This window comes from Nannospalax galili, unplaced genomic scaffold (genome assembly GCF_000622305.1).
Source record: "Nannospalax galili isolate Female #2095 unplaced genomic scaffold, S.galili_v1.0 scaffold918, whole genome shotgun sequence".
Lineage (NCBI taxonomy): Eukaryota > Metazoa > Chordata > Mammalia > Rodentia > Spalacidae > Nannospalax > Nannospalax galili.
In genome coordinates this window covers 2,596,059-2,615,692 of record NW_008343216.1, presented here as the reverse complement: position 1 = coordinate 2,615,692, position 19,634 = coordinate 2,596,059, and positions in this window count along the sequence as shown.

Genomic DNA, 19,634 nt, shown 5'->3' with positions numbered 1-19,634 from the left:
TGGCCCTAAAAGTACCATGTATGAGCTCCATCTTGTGAAGTGGGCCTTAAATCCAATTAGGAAGTGGTTGGTTACTTCCGTAACATTCATGCCACTATTGCACCAGTGGATATATCTTACCAGGCCAGTCATTACTGTAGCTCATGTGTTCACAGTTGAGTAAGATTGAGGACTACCTTTTTCTTCCAGTAGCATGTGTAGCTCCTTTGAGTACTATGAAAGCTAACCAGTAGAGCTGAAGCTTTGAGGTAAGTACCAGCTTGATGTTTTTTATTTGTTCTATGAATCTTGAATGTAGTGTCTTCAGCAATAGGGTCTTATCCTCAAGTTCTGGTGTGTAACCATGAAATTGGCAATAGCCATTATTGTTTGAGGGTCTATGCTACCTCCCTGGTCAACCACTCTAAAAGAGGGAGCCCATTCCTGGCACTGAGCTTTTTATTTGCTAGCTTGTGGCATCTGACAGGGCCATTGAGCCCCCTTTATGGTTTAACTCTATTTAAACTCTATTTATATTGTATATGTATATACTTCAAGAAGTTTCTACAGTAGTAGATTTCTATATGACTTTTTCAAAAGGTTTTAGTGTTAGTTATCCCTCCCCATAATCTCTCTTCTGCACTACCCTCCCACTTCCTACCCCATTTAAACTTCCTATCCATTATCCCCTTTTCCCATTAATATCACCATATTATATCACCCCTCCTATGAAACTTCCTCCCCCATAGCCCCTTATTAATTTCCTGACCTCTATAGATTCCCAGTAGAAATATATCTATCTAAAGATTCAAAGCTAGCATCCACTTACAACAGAGAACATGCAGCATTCATCTTTCTGGAGCTGGGGTATCTCGCTTAGGATGATTGTTTCCACTTCCACCCATTTACCTGAAAATTTCATAATTTCATTTTTTCTTAATGGTAGAATGATATTACATCATGTAAATGTACCATACTTCCATTATCCATTCATCAGTTGATGGATATCTAGGTTGCTTCCATTTCCTGGCTTATTGTGAACAGGGCAGCAATGAAAAATGGATGAACAGGTATCTCTGTAGTAGGATATAGAGTCCTTTGGATATTTGTCCAAGAGTGGTATGGCTGGATTCTATGGAGGATCTAGTTCTAGTTTTTTGAGGAACCTTCAGTGTGTGATCTTTTGTTCTGTGTTTATTTATTTATTTAGTTAGTTAGTTAATTTATTTATTTATTATTTTTATTTTATGTGTATGAATGTTTTGCCTGTGTGTATATAAGTGCACTCATGTCATACAATGCTTGCCGAGGCTAAAAGAGGGCGTTGGATCCATGGGAACTGGAGTTATGGATGGTTGTTAGCTGCCATGTAGTTTTGGGAATTAAACTTGAGTCCTCTGGAAGAGCAGCCAGTTCTTAACCCCTGAGCCATCTCTCCAGCCCCTTGTTCTGTATTTTTCTATACATGTGGATAAGAGTGGAATGTAAGTCCTGGAACTCCCTCAGGCACTAGAAATTCCTCATTACACCTCTGCTCACTCACTGTCACATGGACTGAGTTGTTCTTCAGGCTCCTATGAGACATGAGTAATGGGTGGAATATGTGTATATTTCTTTGACTCACCCCTCTCTTAATAAACGGGGAGTATTTTATTATAGTGCAAAAGAGAAGTATAAAGAAAGTGGAATAAAAGAGTCCTTGAAGTAAAGTCTTGTTAGTGTTTCCTTCAAGATTTAATTCTTCACGTCTAAGTTATTCAACAGTGCATTGTGGGTACCTACTTTTCAGGGCCGTTTGAAGGCAGCTTTGAGGATTCCTGTTTATTTCTTGTCACTGTTATATGCTGACAGGAGGGCTCTCAGTTCCATATGGAGGCGGAAAGCATCCTGTTATTAGGAGACGGTGTGGGTAATGTCATACAGCAAATAAGGAGCTAGAAAAACCATCTAAGTCCATTGCTGTATTTGTGTGTCTCACACTTATTGCTAATAAGACTACCAAAATAAATGATCTAGACAATTTCAAATCAATTAAAGATCGAAAACTTAGTGTGTAGGAGTGCAGAATGTGTAGGTGGGCAGAATGAATAGTAAGATCTGACAGGGCCTGGTCCACTCTTCCTTCCTTGGTAATATGATCCACAGTATCTTTTTTCTTATTTTCTAGTACAAATTTAAATTTGTTTTATCTCATAGTGTCTTAATATTCTGGACTTAGAATGCCTCGATAAGGGGCTATTTAAGTTTCGGTTTTCTCATGACTCAGTCCAGTAATTATTTCAACAGTGCAGATATATTTAGCTGTGTGCTAAAAACTTATTTTTCTTGGCAAGGTCAATATTGTCTTGCAGCAGGTGCAGGCTCTGAATTCTCAGTTACCACAAATCTCCTTAGAGATAGACTTCATTCCCTATACACCACTCTTCTGATACTGATGCTTATAAAACCCAAGGGGTGCTTTCCTCAATGCCATGGTTAAGCATATATTTCAATGAAATGTAAAGTTTTGGAGGAAATATGGAGCTGCCTATGGGTTTTTGTAAATAACACGTGTCTAGTAGGTTTGATGGAGAGTAAAAGTCTCTTCATTTATTGCAACCCTCTGGCTTCACTGCAGTGTGTTGAAAGCCTGTCACATAGTAAAATTTGCACATGCTCTTTTCTGTGTTTCTAGGGTCGTCTGGTTGTTGAAATGTAATTTAAATGGACAATTGCTGTAAATAAGTATGATCATGAAAATGTTCCTGGGCACCTTTTAAAAACCCATTCCCCAAACTCCACTAAAGATATAATTCGGGTGAGAAAACCAGAAAAAAATGAAAACAGTATTTTCTAGTGTTCAGAGTCTGCCTCATATTTTTTTCAGAAGCAACCAACTGTTTTCAAGTAACAGAATGATGCCCTGATGATTCTGCCTGCCCTCTCTGTCTTCTTCCTCCCTCCTTTACATCCTGCTCTCCAGTCCATTCCCTCCCATTAGTTCCTCCTCCTATTCTCTCTTCTCCTCGCTCTCTCCCTCTCTCCCTTTTTCCCCCTTCCTTTCTTTCGTTTCTCCTCCCCCTCTTCCTTCTCTCCCTGTCTCCATCTCTCAGTCTGTCTCTGCCTCTGTCTCTGCCCCCTTTCCCTCACATTGATAGAAGTTATGTGGATATGGAATGTGAGGACAAGGAATGCCATGCTATTGAATTTATCTGTAGTGGCCCTTGCCACCTTCTAGTCAATGACATCGCCCTTCTCTACTACTTGTTCTTGATTCAAACTCACATTTGGAAAAGAATGGGCTCCTATGTCTGTCTTCACTATGATCTCTCTCCAGAACTAGTAGCTCACATTCTGTTAGACAGTTCTTTTCAAATACCCCTTTGTCAACCTTATTTTCTTTTGTACCTCTGTGACCAAAATACCTGAAAGAAAAAACTTGAGAGAAGAAAAGTTCATTTTAACTCATAATTTGAGAGGGTTAGTCCATGATTGCTTGGCCCCATGCACTCGAGCAGAATATAATGATGACTGGAGTGTGTGGCAGCAGGCAGCTTTTCACAGGATGGCAGTTCAGGAAGCAGAATGAAGCTGGAATGAGGGGCTGGGTGTGACTTCAAAGGCTCACTCCTAGTGACCTACCCCTGCCAGCTAGGACCATCTCCTAAGGGTTCCACAGTCTCCAAAATCAGGGCTACCATGTGGGAACTATGTGTCTATGAGCCTATGAGAGAAATTAGATATTTAAATTAGAACACCAGCTAAAAGCCCATATGGATAGGGCAGAGCTCTAAAATGTAGTTGCTTCCTCACCTCAGTTCCTCACTTTTATTATAGTCTTTATTTCCTTCATTCACTCGTTTGCTTAGATCCATCAGTGCTGTTCCTTCCCCTCTTTTGTTCCTTTCCTCTTTTCTTCCAGGTGTCTGTCCCTCTTTCCTTTTATCTCTTTGTGTATTTGTTCAGCCAGGACATTCTAGATGTGTCCTCTTTGTATATTTCTGGGTGTGCAGACATCAACCTGGCATCTACCTGATTCTCCCTTCCTTCTTTTCTGAGAGAATGGCTTTAAGAGTTTCCCATGTTTCCTTTGTTTTTAATCTTCTTCAACTTTCTCACATCCTCCACCAACCAACTTTCCATCTATCTTACACGTTGATACTAAAATAGTTGTTAACAAAAATATCTTTCCTTTAAATAAGTCAGTCTTCATTTTAAAGAGCCTTACTTGCTCCTTGGAAAGTGAAAGTAACTTAGCCACGTAGAGAGAAGTATTTCTTCCCTCCCTATCCTTCCCAGGCCAGGCATTCCAACCCCTCTGCAGAACAAACCCCACCCATCTTTCTAACATATGTCATTTTAAACTTCATAAGTGTTTTACCTCCACCACACTGATATGGACACTATGTTCAGAATAAGCCATGTGACTTCCTGGTGCTATACTTTCTCATTCTTTTCTTGAAAAATCAGTCCTCCTCACATTCTGGCAGTACAAAATGTACCTATCCTTTGTTGAGTCAAACACAAGTCAGTCATAAGTTGGTCTCGATCCTGTAGGGCAGGGGTTGATATATTTTTTTCTTACATGGCCTAGATAGCAAATATTTCAGGCTTTCTGAGCTGTATGGTCATAGCAAACATTCAGTTCTGCTGTAGCACCAAAGCAGACCTGGATAGCATAAAGGAATGATGTACCTCTGTTCTAATATGACTTTATCTGTGAGCACTGAAATTTTACTTTCAAACACTTTTCGTATGTCATGACATATTGGTTTTTTTCTCATTTAAAAATGTATTTAATTAGTTATTTTTATTTCATGTGTATGAGTGTTTTGCTTGCATACAATGCTTGCAGAGGCCAGAGGAGGCTGTCAGATCCCTGGAACTGGAGTTATGGATGGTTCCTAGCTGCCTTGTGAGTTCTGGGAACTGAACCAGGTCCTTTGTGAGAGCAGCCAGTGCTTTTAGCCGCTGAGCCGTTTCTCCAGCTCCCTTCTTTTCATTTTTGTACAAACATTTGAAAATACAAAAAGTAATTATAGATTTTAGGTCATGGGCCATATAGAAACAGGTGACAAGTAGATTTGGCCTGTGGCCTGTATTTTGTAGTCTCCTGTTTTTGGCAGAGTTTCTCTTTCTTGTGATTTTCATGCAAATCACTTGGTATCTCAATGCTTTTTGCATGCTGATTTGCTCTGTAATTTAAGTGTGTTTATTAATTCTATCGAAATCAGAATCCATGGAAGTAGAATTTTCATCTGTTTTCTTTTTTTCCAAAATGAAAAATACCTGAAAGAATAACTTAAAAGAAGGGAAGATTTGCTTCACAGTCTCAGAGGTCTCAGACCATGCTTTGCTTGCTTTGTTTTGGTGGGCCTCTAGTGGGGCAGAACATCACTGTGATAAGATCTTGTGGTAAAGATCACCTCCTGTGGGGCAGGAGTCAAAGAGAGTCAAAGAGAGCTTGAAAGGAGACAAGGCCAATGTATAATGTATGTTCCCAAGGACCTGCTTCCTCCAGCTAGGCTCCACATCCTTCTATCACTTCCCAGTAACATAATAACATTATGAATCCATTAATGGATTGATTCATTTATTAGGTCAAAGCCTCATGATGTGATATTTCTTAGTGATTGGATTGGCTAGCTGGGGACCAAGCCTCAAACACATAAGCCTTTTTGGAGACACTTTAAACCCAGATTACAATATTCTTCTCTTGTCCCCCAAAGGCTCATGGCCATCTCACAGTGCAAACTGCATTTAGTCCATCTCTGAGAGCTTCCATGTTTAAAAGAAGTTCTATTATTGTTCAAAAATTGAAGTCTCCTTTGATACTCAAGAAACTTCTTAGTTGTAAATTCCTGTAGAATCAAAACTGTTATATACTTCCAATATATAATGGCACAGAGTGAATTTTAGAATTCCCATTCTAAAAGAAAGGAGTAGGAAAATACCAAGAAAGGATCAGGCTGAAAGCTAGAAAGGCAAACATACTCTCCAGCTCTATTCTGGCATCCAGGGCATGCTTGCATGGTGAAAGCTCCAAAGGCTTACTCAAAGACTTACTCTTACTCTTTATATAGCTTCTACTCACACAATATCTTAGGGCACGCCCAAAATGGAAACAAGGGTTTTTGCCACAGTGAAAGATATGTATCCCAGAGTCCAGTTGCCATGAGAGCACTCATTTTCATCTGAAACCTGATCATGGTTCTTACAGTCCACATTCTTCTCAGCATTCTAGTCTTCTGAGTTCCCATCACATTCACCCATTAAGCTCCGCTCACAGAACTCTAGGGCTTTCCTAGCCTGTAGGTCTAAACTTTTCCATAAACTAGTTCTAATGGCTTCTGAACCACATCATCAGGACTAGTCACAGGCCCCACTTCTCTGGTACCAATTTTCTATGTCAGCAAGACATTTTCTTACTGTGAAAAATAACCCGAGAGAAACAACTTAAAGAAAACAAGCTTTCTTTTGGCTCAGTTTGGGAATTTTTAGTCCATGGTTGACTGGTCTGGGTCTGGTGTGAGGTAGAACATCATTACAGTGGGGCCTGCTTTGTAGTATGCTGTCTACCTCATCATGGCAGGGAAGCAGAAAGAACTAGAAAGGAGCCAGGGACATTGTTGTACCTTTCCAGGGATGACTTCCTCTAGCTAGGCATATCTTTGACTTTTCTTTACATTGTAATAATAACCTCATATAAATTTATCACAGGATTAACCCGTTAATGAAGCCAGAGCCCCTATAACCCAGTGACTTCTTAGTGGTTGAATCTACCAGATGAAGCCTTTAATACATGCTGTATTAGAGAGATGCCTAATTCCAGACCATAACAATAGTTCTTCCTATTTCCTCAGCATCTGCCACAGGAATAGTCATACAGTTAGTGCTTAGTGCAAGCTGTATTAGAATGGTTACCTAGAAAGTCTTTCTGTTTGTATGTATATGTCAAAAGTAAACAACCCCCCGAAACCCCTAACATTTTCTACAGATAGCTGTGGAGCTAGTCTCTCCATGTAAGAACTTAAAATCTACCTTATTATTAGCAGAATAGAAGGTAACAAGTTTGATTTTTCTTATACCCACTATGTCATTAATATGATGTCATTAATTTGCTACCTTAGTCAACACAATACCTTAGGACAACGGCATAACAAAATTAAGATAGCAGCAACGGGAAGTTCTATAATGTGTTTGTGGAAATATATAGTGGTATCTCCTTTAAGACCACTTAGGCTGCCTGGAAATAAGCATTGCTCAGCACTTCTAGGGGTCTGGACCCTGTTGTCATGGAAAGTGCTGTCACATTCCTGTGTTTCTGTCTGTCATCTCCTATGGTCCTTGGTCAGTGGTAGAGCTGACCTCTGGGTGTAATAAGACTATCATGGTTTTTATAAATAGTTCAAGTTTTAAATTTAAGTATTTTTTAGCAAATAAATAGTTGAAAATATAACAAGGAAGGTAGCCATTTCCAGGTGTAAAAACATCCTACAAAGAAAGAAAATCCAGGCACTTCCTCCATCATTAGCTTTATAATCCAGGGTTTCAAGAGAGTGCTCCAGATGCTGTTCTGAGCAGATGAAGGGGCAGGATGAGCTCTGCAGTTCTTTTAGTTTTTGTGTTTGTCATTAGCTTTTCAGGCCAGCTGGCTAAGCAGGGACTATTTCTAGCCTAAAGGAAGCTCTAAGGAAGACCTCGTGATTTAGTTGCTAAGCAAGTGTTTCTGCAGATGCTGTTATCTTTAGGTAGCGATGCCCTGCTTTACAGATGGAATGATGCATTTACTTTGGAGCATTACTTGGATTTTGGAAAATTCCAACTTTTCTAATGTGGACCTTTGCTATTCACTACTGGTTGTCTAAAGACATTGGACTTCATTTGTCAGGGATTGCTCTACATGGTGTGCAAACTTTTCTCCAGTGTTTTTTTTTCTTAGTACCATTCATTTGGTATATTTTTTCAATCCTTTCACCTTAAGGTAGTGCCTGTCCTCTTTTGATAAACTTCCTAGATTGCTGTGTGAGAGAGTGTGTGGTGTTGTGTGTGTGTGTGTGTGTGTGTGTGTGTGTGTGTGTGATTTCTGAGGGCCTATTAAAGCTGAAATATCCTGGTTTCTACTCAGATTGGAGAAGAGGTTTCCTGTTCTAGTGTGTGGGCAATGAACTCCTGACACCCTGGAAGTAAAGACATGGGAACTTTATCACACAGAACTGCAAGCTACATACTGCTATGTGAGTAACTTGGCCATCATCACATTTACTTCCTGCTCTTCAGACATCCTAGCTTGTGAAAGGAAATTATAAACTCTGCTTTTTCACTTGTGGTTAAAATACTTTAAATATCTATGATTACTTTAGGTTATATAGGTTTGAAAAATATTACCTTTTGCCTGTGGGAGCAAATCATAAAAGATTTATTTTTAATCACTCACTTGTCTTCTTTGCAAACTCAATTTCATGACTTTGTTATTTCTTTCAAAATCCCATTTTCCACCTTATAGTGAACTTAAGTGGTTTCAGATTGAGTTGTTCAATCCAGCTGTACAAGACTTCTTTGGCTCTCTTGATTATTCTGAGCTCATTTGGGTGGCAGATCTGATCACCCTGGCCTCTGGAACACGCTGTGGGGATGTGGGATGTGAACATGATGTGAGAGTCAGACTCATTTAAAAATTCTAACTCTAATGTTGGCTGGCTCTAGTACACTGGGAAAAATCATTTAACGTCCCTGAGCCACATTTCCTATTTGTTTTAATAATAAATTAAAACAAGCACAGAAATATTTTAACACACTGTATAACGAAGAGTAGAAACAAAATTAAATACACTTTCCATCTCTTTTCCTTATTTAGGTCTTTGTACTGTTGTTATTTGTTGTGATAGCCTAGCAACTGGGTAATCCCTGATTTTCAGGATTATAATAATATTTTGTACCATTATTTATTTATAAGGATTTTAGAATTCATACTGAATGCTCACCCACTCACATACATGCTAGAGAAAAGTGAAACAAATACCCACTGTTCTGAACAGTGTTCTCATAAAAGGAGAGGTGGAACAAAAGGCAGTTAAATTTGAGGCTACAGAGAGGAAATGAAGGAGGAAGGAGAAAGACCTGAAATTCTTACTTTCTGTAATGCCATGAAATGCATTATTAGGGCATGCTCTCTGCTTTGAATGTGTTATCCTCTATTTGTTAACACTCTTTTATCAAGTGTCCACAAAAAATAGTTTGACATTTGTTTTGTTAAGGCAAAAATGTATTTACAGGAAATTGGACTGCTATAATATTTTAGACACATGCTCCCACATGGAAATTTAAATATCATCAACAAAACCTAGTTAAAGAAAGCCTGGAGAGATGGCTCAGTCAGTAAAGTGCTTTTCATATAAGCATGAGTTGGAGTCCTCAGCACCCATGTGAAAAAAGCTGGATGTGGTGGCACATCTGTGATCGCAGTGCTGGGGAGGTGGAGACAGAGTATCTTTGGGGTTTGCTAATCTAGCCAATTGGTGAAATCATGGTTCAGTAAAGACACTGTCATAAAAATCGAGGAAGAGCTTGATTAAGGAAGATATCTGATACAGATCTCTGGCATCCACGCACATGCACAAAGATGTGTATGTGCACCCACATATGTATACAGACACACGCACACACGTACACACACAAAACCCTGTTAAAAAGTAGGCCTCAAAATCTATTAAGACATAAAACATGGCACCAGCCCTTCTTAATCATGCTCAGAGTGAAGCCCCATTTCATGTCAGTGATCTGATGGTGGTTATATTTGACCTTTACATGTCTTTTTAAATGAAAAATCTCAATTTCTTTAAAACCTCAGTGTAAACCCATCCAAAACATAATAAAAACAAAAATATGTCTAACTGGCTTCCCATAACTGAGCAGGTAAATAATCCAATACCTCTAATAAGGGACTGCAAAGCAACAAGGAACTTGGCCAGTGTTTTGAGAAACTCTGTTGAAAATAATAAACCATCTTTACAACTTTCTTTTCACTGTTTGCTAGCACTCGATTTCCCTTGTAAATGAATAAACCACACTAGTCATCGGGGAGAAGACATTCTTTAATTCATAAATGGGATTAATAAATTGAATTTACATGGTTTAATTTTAGAAAATTGTTTTGTTTAAATTTTCTTAATTTTTGTATAATGATATAGAAATGAACATGCATGCCTTTTGAGATTATTATTTCACAATATCTTATATGGACTGAATTATGGCCTTGCCTTCATTTGTTTTGTTTTATTATAGTGTGTGTGTGTGTGTGTGTGTGTGTGTGTGTGTGTGTGCTATCACACCTACACCATGTCATGCATGTGGAAGTCAGAGTAGGACTCTCTGGAGTCTGTTCTTTCTCACAGCTTTGTGGGATACCCCAATTGAACTCAGGCTCTGAGGCCTGTGAAGAAGAACTTCTACTCACTGAGCCATCTTGCCAGTCCCCTGCCCTCAATTCTTATGTTGAAATTCTAAACCCTGGTAACTCAGAACTTAACTATTTGGAGTGAAGAACCTTAATAAAAGTTCCCAATATAATATAGTTATATTGAGTCTTAATATAATATAATTAGTGTCCTTAGAAGAAAAGATTAGATGAATGACATTGTGAAGACCCAAGGAGAAGACAACTATCTATAAACAAAAGGGAGAGGTCTTGAAAGAATTGACCCTGCTGAAACCTTGAGCTTGGACTTCTAGCCTTCACAACTGTCAGAAAATAGATTTATTTTGTTTAAATCACCATGTCTAAGGTCTTTTTCTATGGTAACAACCAGGAAATTAATAAAGTATCCTACATCTAGCCAATATTGTCTGAGAGTAGGTATCTCCTATGTAAACTTTTCCTTTTGTCTACACTTCATTTAAATCTCTTTACATATACTAAAGTGTGTCTGGTAACATTTCTGGGCAAAAGCATATTCAATAAGATTTTCTCAAATATTCTATGATTCAGATTTGGGACAGAAAAAGTCAACTTTCCTTCTTAATTGTAATAAATCAATAAAAAAATTAACTCCCATCGTGGAATTAAGTTTTGCAAAAATGCTTTAGGACAAAATTTTTCCATATTCAATTAATTCCTAAGCCTTATTGCTCTTCTATCTTTCTTTTGAATTAGATCATGTAATTGCCTCATTTTCCATCCTAACGTTCATTTCATATTTCCAATAGTAGTGTTTTGTCTAGGCTGATATAGTGACTTTCCAAATGTTCAACTCCATTCGGACTTTTATTCATTATGTAAACGCCAAAGTTATCATTATGAAATGAAAAATTTTCATGGTAAATTTCTTTGATAATTTCCCACCACTTATAGAAAATGTAAACTCTGTTGACTATACATTAACATACCTCAGTGTTGTAGCTGTTATTTTCCTGTTTGATTCTGTGTTTCTCACTGATTTTCCAAGCTCAACTAACTTTACACATTCATACTGAATTACCTGATAGTTCCTAGAATGTTTTTTTTCTTTCTAAAGCTATTCCTATACCTTTGCAAGTGTTGTTCTCACTACCTGTAATTCTTTCTCCAGTATTCTCTAACAAATTATGATCGTCATGTTTTAGCTCAAGTAATATCTCATCTCTTATGACTTCAAAGGCATCTCCTGTGTGCCTGTCACACAGTGCTCAGTGCTTCGTAATCATTTCCACACTAGATTAGTGTCTTTCCATATTTGTCTACCTAGCCATTCTTTAAGGCTTTTATGATAAGGGGAATAAATATGTGTTAATCAGGTATGGTAGTATACACCTGTAATCCCAGCATTAGAAAGGTGGTGCAGGAAGATTATGAGTTCAAGGCTATCTGGGCTACAGCAAGACCTTGTATTAAAACAAATAAAGGGGCTGGAGAGATGGCTCAGTGGTTAAGAGCACTAGTTGCTCTTGCAGAGGACCAGGGTTCAATTCCCAGCACCTATGTGGCAGCTGACAACCATCTGTAACTCCAGTTCCAGAGGAATCAGATGTTCTCTTGTGACCTCCGTGAGCATTACACAACATGGGTGCACTTATATATGTGCAGGAAATGTATTCGTACATATAAAATAAAAAAATGAATATTTAAAATAAAATGAAACAACAACCCATTCTATTTATTGAGTAAATAATGTGAATAACACCCCATAACATTGCTGAAAGTTGTACAAAAAGATGCTGTATTCATCATAAAGTATTTGTGGAACTGGCCACAAAGTAGAATCATGTCAAGAAGATCATTTTCTTTACAGGAATAATGCAATTTGCAACTGAATTACAGAAAAAGGACATAATACCAATGAACAATAGTTTTGTTATGATCATGAACATACATGTACCAGACTCTGGTGCATCGAATTTCATAAAAATGGTACTACAGGACTTTAAGACAGATTAATCCCAACTGAGCAATAGAAGGGGACATCAATACCCAATATCTCCAGTAGAGAGGTCAACCAGACAAATAACAAATAGAGGAACATATGAATTAAATGATATTATATATCAACTGGACCTAAGAGACATCCTCAGAAAATTCCACCCAAGCACTGAAGAATACACTTTCTATTCAGCACCCCATGGAACTTTCTCTAAAACTGACCACATACTGGGGCACAAAAACCCCTCAATAAATACAAAAAATTGAAGTAATTCCATGTATTTTATCAGTACACAACACAATAAAGCTTAAAATCAACATCAAAAGAAGCTCTAGTAACTACATGAACTCATGGAGATTAAGCAACACACTCTTGAATGGGTCAAAGAAAAAATTGAGAAAGAAGTGAAAGTATTCCAGGAACTAAATGAAAATGATAAGACAACACAACAAAATCTCTGGGAAACTTTAAAAGTAGACTTAGGAGGGAAGTTTATAGATCTAAGTACCTACATTTAAAATCTCAGAAAAGGCACAAATAAATGGCTTAATATTGCAACTCAAGACTCCGGAAAGGCAAGAACAAATGAAACCCAAATCCAGCATATAAGAAGAAATAACAAAAATCAGGGCAGAAATTATTGACATAGAAAGAAAGAAAATAATACAAAGAATCAATGAACCTAGAAGCTGGTTCTTTGAAAAGACAACCAAGAAAGACAGACCTTTAGCCCAGCTAACCAAAATAAAAAGAGCAAATAAGAGCTGGTTCCTTGAAAAGATAAACAAGATTGACAGACCGCTAGTGCAGTTAACCAAAAGAAAGAAAGAGCAAATCCAAATCAACAAAATCAGAGATGAAAGGGAAAACATCACAACAGACACCAAAACAATCCAGAGCATTATAAGGGTGTGCTTTATTATTTTTTATTATTTTTATTTTATGTGTATGAGTGTATTGCTTGAACGTGTATGTGAGTGCACCCATGTTGAGCAATGCTGTGGAGGTGAGAAGAGGGCTTTGGATACCCTGGAACTGGAGTTAAGGACAGTTCGTAACCATCATGTAGGTGCTGGGAATTGAACCTGGGTTCTCTGCAAGAGCAATCAGTGCTCTTAACCACTGAGCCATGTCTCCAGCCCCATAAGGGGATACTTTAAAAACCTATACTCTATTAAATTTGAAAACTTAAAAGAAATGGATGGATATCTAAAATCATGGGACCCAGCAAAGCTAAACCAAGAAGAGAGCAACAGCTTAAACAGACCCATAAAATATAAGGAAATTGAAACAGTAATAAAAAAATCTCCCATCTAAAAAAACCCCATGTCCAAATAGATTCACAGCAGTATTCTATCAGACATTTAAAGAAGATCTACAACCAGTGCTACTTAAGTTATTCAAAAAGGTAAAAACAAAGGGAGAAATCCCAAACTCTTATTATGAAGCCAGCATCACTCTAATACCAAAACCAGGTAAAGATACAACCAATAAAGAAAACTATAGACCCATGTCTTTAATGAACATAGATGCAAAAATTCTCAACAAAATAATTGAAAACCACATAAAGACACACATCAAAAAGATCAACACCATGACTAAGTCATCTTTATTCCAGAGATGCAGGGATGGTTCAACATACATAAAACAATAAATGTTATACATCATATAAATGGATTCAAAGATAAAAATCACATGGTTGTCTCAGTACATGCAGAAAAGGCCTTTGAAAAATTCAACATGGATTTATGTTAACAATCCTAGAGGTAATTGAACTAGAGGGAACATATCACAACACAATTAAATCTATATACAACAAACCCACAGTCAACATCATTCTAAATGGAGAAAAACTGGAAACATTCCCATTAAAATCAGGAACCAGACAAGGCTGCCCACTATCTCTACTCCTTTTCTATATAGTGCTTGAAACTCTTGCTAGAGCAATAAGACAAGAGAAGAAAATTAAAGGAGTGCAAATTGGAAAAGAAGTCAAATTATGACTATTTGCAAATGATATTATACCTAAGAGATTCCAAAAATTCTACCAGAAAACTCCTAGAAATGATTAATTTTCAGCAAAGTGGCAGGTGACAAAATAAATCTACAAAAATCAGTAGCCTTTCTATATACCAAGCAACTAGAGAAAGAGTACATGGAACCCTCCTATTCCCATAGCCTCAAAAAAAAATAAAATATGTTGGAATAAACCTGATCAAAGACATTAAAGATCTCTACTATGAAATTTTTAAATCTTTGAAGAAAAATGTTGAAGAAGACCCCAAGAGATTCAAAAACCTCCCATGCTCATGGATGGGAAAAATTAATACTGTGAATATGACTGTCCTACCAAAGACAATATATAGATTCAATGCAATCCCAATAAAAATCTCTATAACATTCTTTATAGAATTAGATAAAAACATTCTAAAATTCGTATGGAATCACAAAAAAACCCAGATAGCCAAAGCAATCCTGAGCACAAAGAGCAATGCTGGGGGGATTACCTTACCAGATCTCAAACTATATTAAAGAGCAGTAGTCATAAAAAGACCATGGTGCTCGCACAAAAATAGACCCATAGATCAATGGAACATAACTGAACATCCAAACATGAGTACATGTAATTCTAGTCACCTGGTATTTGACAAAGGTGCCAAGTACACACACTGGAGGAAAGACAGCATCTGCAACAAATGGCGATGGGAAAACTGTAGAATGAAACCAGATCGTTATCTTTCACTTTATACAAAAGCCAACTCCAAATGGATCAAAGACTTCAATGTGAAACATAAAACTCTGAAACTGTTAGAGGACAACATTGGCAATAACCTATAAGATATAGGTGTAGGAAAGGACTTTCTAAACAAGACATCAGTTGCTCAGGAATTAAGGTCAACAATCAACAAGTGGGACCTCATTAAACTAAGATGCTTCTGTACAGCAAAAGAAACAACCAAGGAAGTGAAGAGAAAACCCACAGAGTGAGAAAAAAATTTCACCAGTGACACATCTGACAGAGGTTTAACATCCAGAATATATGAAGAACTCAAAAACCAAGGCGTCAAGAAAATAAATGATACAATTCAAAGATGGTCTATGGATCTGAGGAGAGAGTTCACAAAAGAAGAAATAAAGATGGCTAAGAAACATCTTAAAATGTGTTCGACATTGTTAGTAATTACGGAAATGCAAATTAAAACTACCTTAAAATTTTATCTTACTCCAGTCAGACTGGCTAAGGTCAAAAGAACAAATGACACCAAATGCTGGAGAGGATGTGGGGAAAGGGAAATTCTCATTCACTGCTGATGGGACTGCAAACTGGTGCAGCCACTATTGAAAGCAGTGTGGAGAACTGTTCAAAAACTAAAAATGAACTTACCATATGACCAGTTATACTTCTCCTTGGCATATACCCAAAGGACTCATCCTACTGCAGAGATATTTGTACATCCATGTTGCTTTTCTTTTCACAATAGCCAAAAAATGGAAGCAACCTTAGTATCCCTCAACTGATGAGTGGATAATGAAAATGTGGTATATTTACACAATGACGTTCTCAGTGGTAAAGAAAGATGAAATCATAACATTTGCAGGTAAATGGAACTAAAAACTGTTATACTAAGTGAAATAACACAGACTCTGAGAAACAAACAACTTCCTCATTTGTGGATTCTAGCACCAAATCCTTATATGTTAGTGTATATACTGATGTAACTTCAGGAACCAAGAAAGTGGAAAGAACCAGGGAAGTAAAAGGAAAGAAGGAACCTGAGAGAGATGAATAGTAGGAGACAGGTGTTACTAAAGGGGAAATGAATGAAATGGAGGTATTTACATGAGAGGGGTAGAGGAAGCATTTTAAAAGGAACTATGGGGGTAAAGGGGAAGTAGGAGCCCAAGAGAGGGGGGACCATAGGAGACAGGTATTATCAAGGGAAAAATGGGGAAAATGGGGTACTTTAACTGGGGAGGGAAGAGGGAGAGCTAGATGGGGAGAGAGAGAGGAGAGATAAATAATGCCTAGCTGGTATAAAAAAAACAGAGGGAATCATATTAGTTCAAAACCTACTGAAAAATTATACATACAACATCTCTACATGAGTCCATGTGTATAGCTGAAGGCTATATAACAAACAGCACCACACAGGAGAAACTTCCCTTGAGTTGTTAGCCAGGGTAGTCCAATAGACTTCCAAAATTACACAGGTGATTGTCACACCCCTTGATTGACTCCCAGAACTAGAAGGTAAGACCATATTGCTGAAGACAAGATGGACTTTGGACATAGGATTTAGAGCCATGGAGCTGGAACTGATCTGGAAGCCACCTCCTTGAAGGCTAACTTTCATAGTTTTGGAGAACACTATGCAAACTGCTAAGGGAGACCATCAACTAAAGGTCCAATTCCAGCTTTAAGGTCTAATAACCACAACAATGACTGACACAAAAAACTATATTGGTAGAAGTGGCACTTTTATTTTGAGGGCAATCAACAGCTACTTAATTGGACCTAAAGCTCATGCAATGGGGAGAGAACTCATGTATGGTACTGTAAACATAGCCAAATACACATGGCTGGAAAGGTTATAGATCTTTGAGAAAGCCCCAAGGCTGTCACATTCCTAAACAAATGTAGTTTGCTACTGTGTCCTAAATATGAATCCTTGTATTTACAGACAAGTATGCCAGTCACCAGTCATCAAAGAAGCTTCTTTTGCAACAGATGGGGACTATTACAGAGCTCCATAACCAGTCACACACAGAGATTAAGTGTCTATGAAATGCCCAACCCTAAGTGACACTTCTTCACTGGAACCTCTACACCTAAGACTCATGGAACATAGTGAAACAAGGTTTAGAGAGAATACTAATGTGTCTCAACTCTCATCAAAGAAGTTCCCTCATGCAACAGAGGGCAATGAACCCAGGGCTCAGGGATCATTGTGAAAGAAGGGGCAGAAACATTTTAAGAGCCAGGGAAGAAGATTCATGACTATATGGAAACAGATTATTATTTAAAAGAAAATTTAATTAATTTTTAACAGACCACAGGGTAGGGGTCTATTTCCAGAAGAGTGGGTGCCCCACATTTATAGCTGTGCCATAAAGTCCACACTCAAATACAGATCCTTTGACATCCCCACAGCTGCACAGAATGGTGAGAGGGGTGCCTCTTGGTGTTCTTGGCTTATATATGCTTTGCCCCTCCCCTACATACAGCTAAGGTCAACTGATTCAATGGGAGGGGTAACTGACTCCTCCCTCAACTCCTTTATGAGTGTGGGAAGGAGGTGTGACTATAGCTGGCTGGCATAGTGGTCAGAGGAAATTTCCAGTTAACATTCCACCCCTTTCTCTGGCTCTTACATTCTTTCCACCAACCTCTTCTGCAAAAGTCACTGAACCTTGGTGGGGGTGGTAGGTGTGGGATGACCTTCCTCCTGTTGGGGCAAGGCACTGAACTTTCTGGTCTCTGCATCATCTGTTTTCCATGCGCTGTTGGCCAATTTCAGTGGGATTCCATCTATACCACATGGAGGTTCTTGGACCGTACTCATATGAACCTACAACAGTGGTGTCAGCATGCACAAGACCCATGCAAACTCAAGCAGACAAAAGCCTAACATAGAACTGTGGAAATGGGCAGTAGGCCCCAATTTTAGCTAAAGAACTCTTGGCAGCTGATTGCTACTAGGTGAGGGAGGGTTAATTTTTAAGGGAGTGACTCCAGATAGGCCGACCAGATCCCAATGGATGAACTTGTACTGAGGGATGTCTGGGGACACTAACTTGACTCAAGCAGCTTTAACATAAATGATAGAATCCCGGGGGGGGGGGTTGGGAAGATGCAGATGGGGAAAGGGATATAAAGAAGACCAAGATATTGTGTATGAAATACACAAAAATTTAATAAAAATATATTTTAAAAATTTTACATGAAAAGGGAAACAAAAAAGAAAAAGTATAGATTTTATTATTATACATAAATTATTAATAAGTTATAGTATTAAACTTTAAATTCTGTAAGATTAGTTATATATGTTGTAGAGATATCTTATGCAAAATAATGCAAGCATAACTGCTGAATAATAAACTAACATTAATTATACTGAATCTTCTAATATGAATTTAAGGCTGCTTAGTAAACAAACATAACAGCATCATTTTTAAAAAATAAATAATGTATTGAGAATTTCATACATGCATATAAGATGTTTTGATCAAATTCATGCTCATACCCTACCCTCCCATATCTCCCCATCACTTTTTTTCTGATAACTTCGTGCACTTTTTCTTCTTCTTTGATTACCAGCATTTGGTATCATTATTTCTCTAGATCCTAGGCAGTCTGATTGGGGTAAGGTGATACCTTAGGGTGATTTTAATTTGCATTTCCCTAATTACTAATGATGTTGAACACTTTCTGAGATGTTTCTTAGCCATCTTTATTTCTTCCTTTGAGAACTCTCTGTTTAGATCTTTAGCCCATCTTTTCATTGGGTCATTTGGTTCCTTGATTCTTTATATATTCTGGATGTTAAACCTCTGTCAGGTGTTTCATTGGTGAAGATTTTTTTCCATTCTGTGGGTTTTCTCTTCACTCTTTTTATTGTTTCTTTTGCTGTACAGAAGCTTTTTAGTTTAATGAGGTCCTGTTTGTTGATTGCTGATCTTAATTCCTGAGCAACTGCTGATTTAGAAAATCCTTTCCTACACTTATATCTTTTAAGTTACTGCCAATATTTTCTTCTAATAGTTTCAGGGTTTCCAGTTTCACATTGCAGTCTTTGATCCACTTGGAGTTGACTTTTGTGCAAGGTGAAAGATAAGGATCTAGTTTCATTCTTCTACAGGTGGAGATCCGGTATTGCCAGCACCATTTGCTGAGCATGCTTTTTCCTCCGTTGTGTGTTCTTGGCACCTTTGTCAAATATTAGGTGGCTGAAATTGCGTGTACTTGGGTTTGGATCTTCAATGATGTTCCATTGATCTCTAGGTCTATTTTTGTTCCAGTACCATGCTGTTTTTATGACTATATCTCTGTATTATACTTTGAGATCTGGTATAGTAATCCCCTCAGTGTTGCTCTTGTGCTCAGGGTTGCTTTGGCTATCTGGGATCTTTTGTGCTTCTATACAAATTTAAAGATTTTTTTCTAATTCTGTGAAGTATCTCATGGGGATTTTGATTGATATTGCATTGAGTCTATAAATGGCTTTTGGTAGGATGGTCAATTTCACAATATTAATTCTTCCAATCCACAAGCATGGAAGG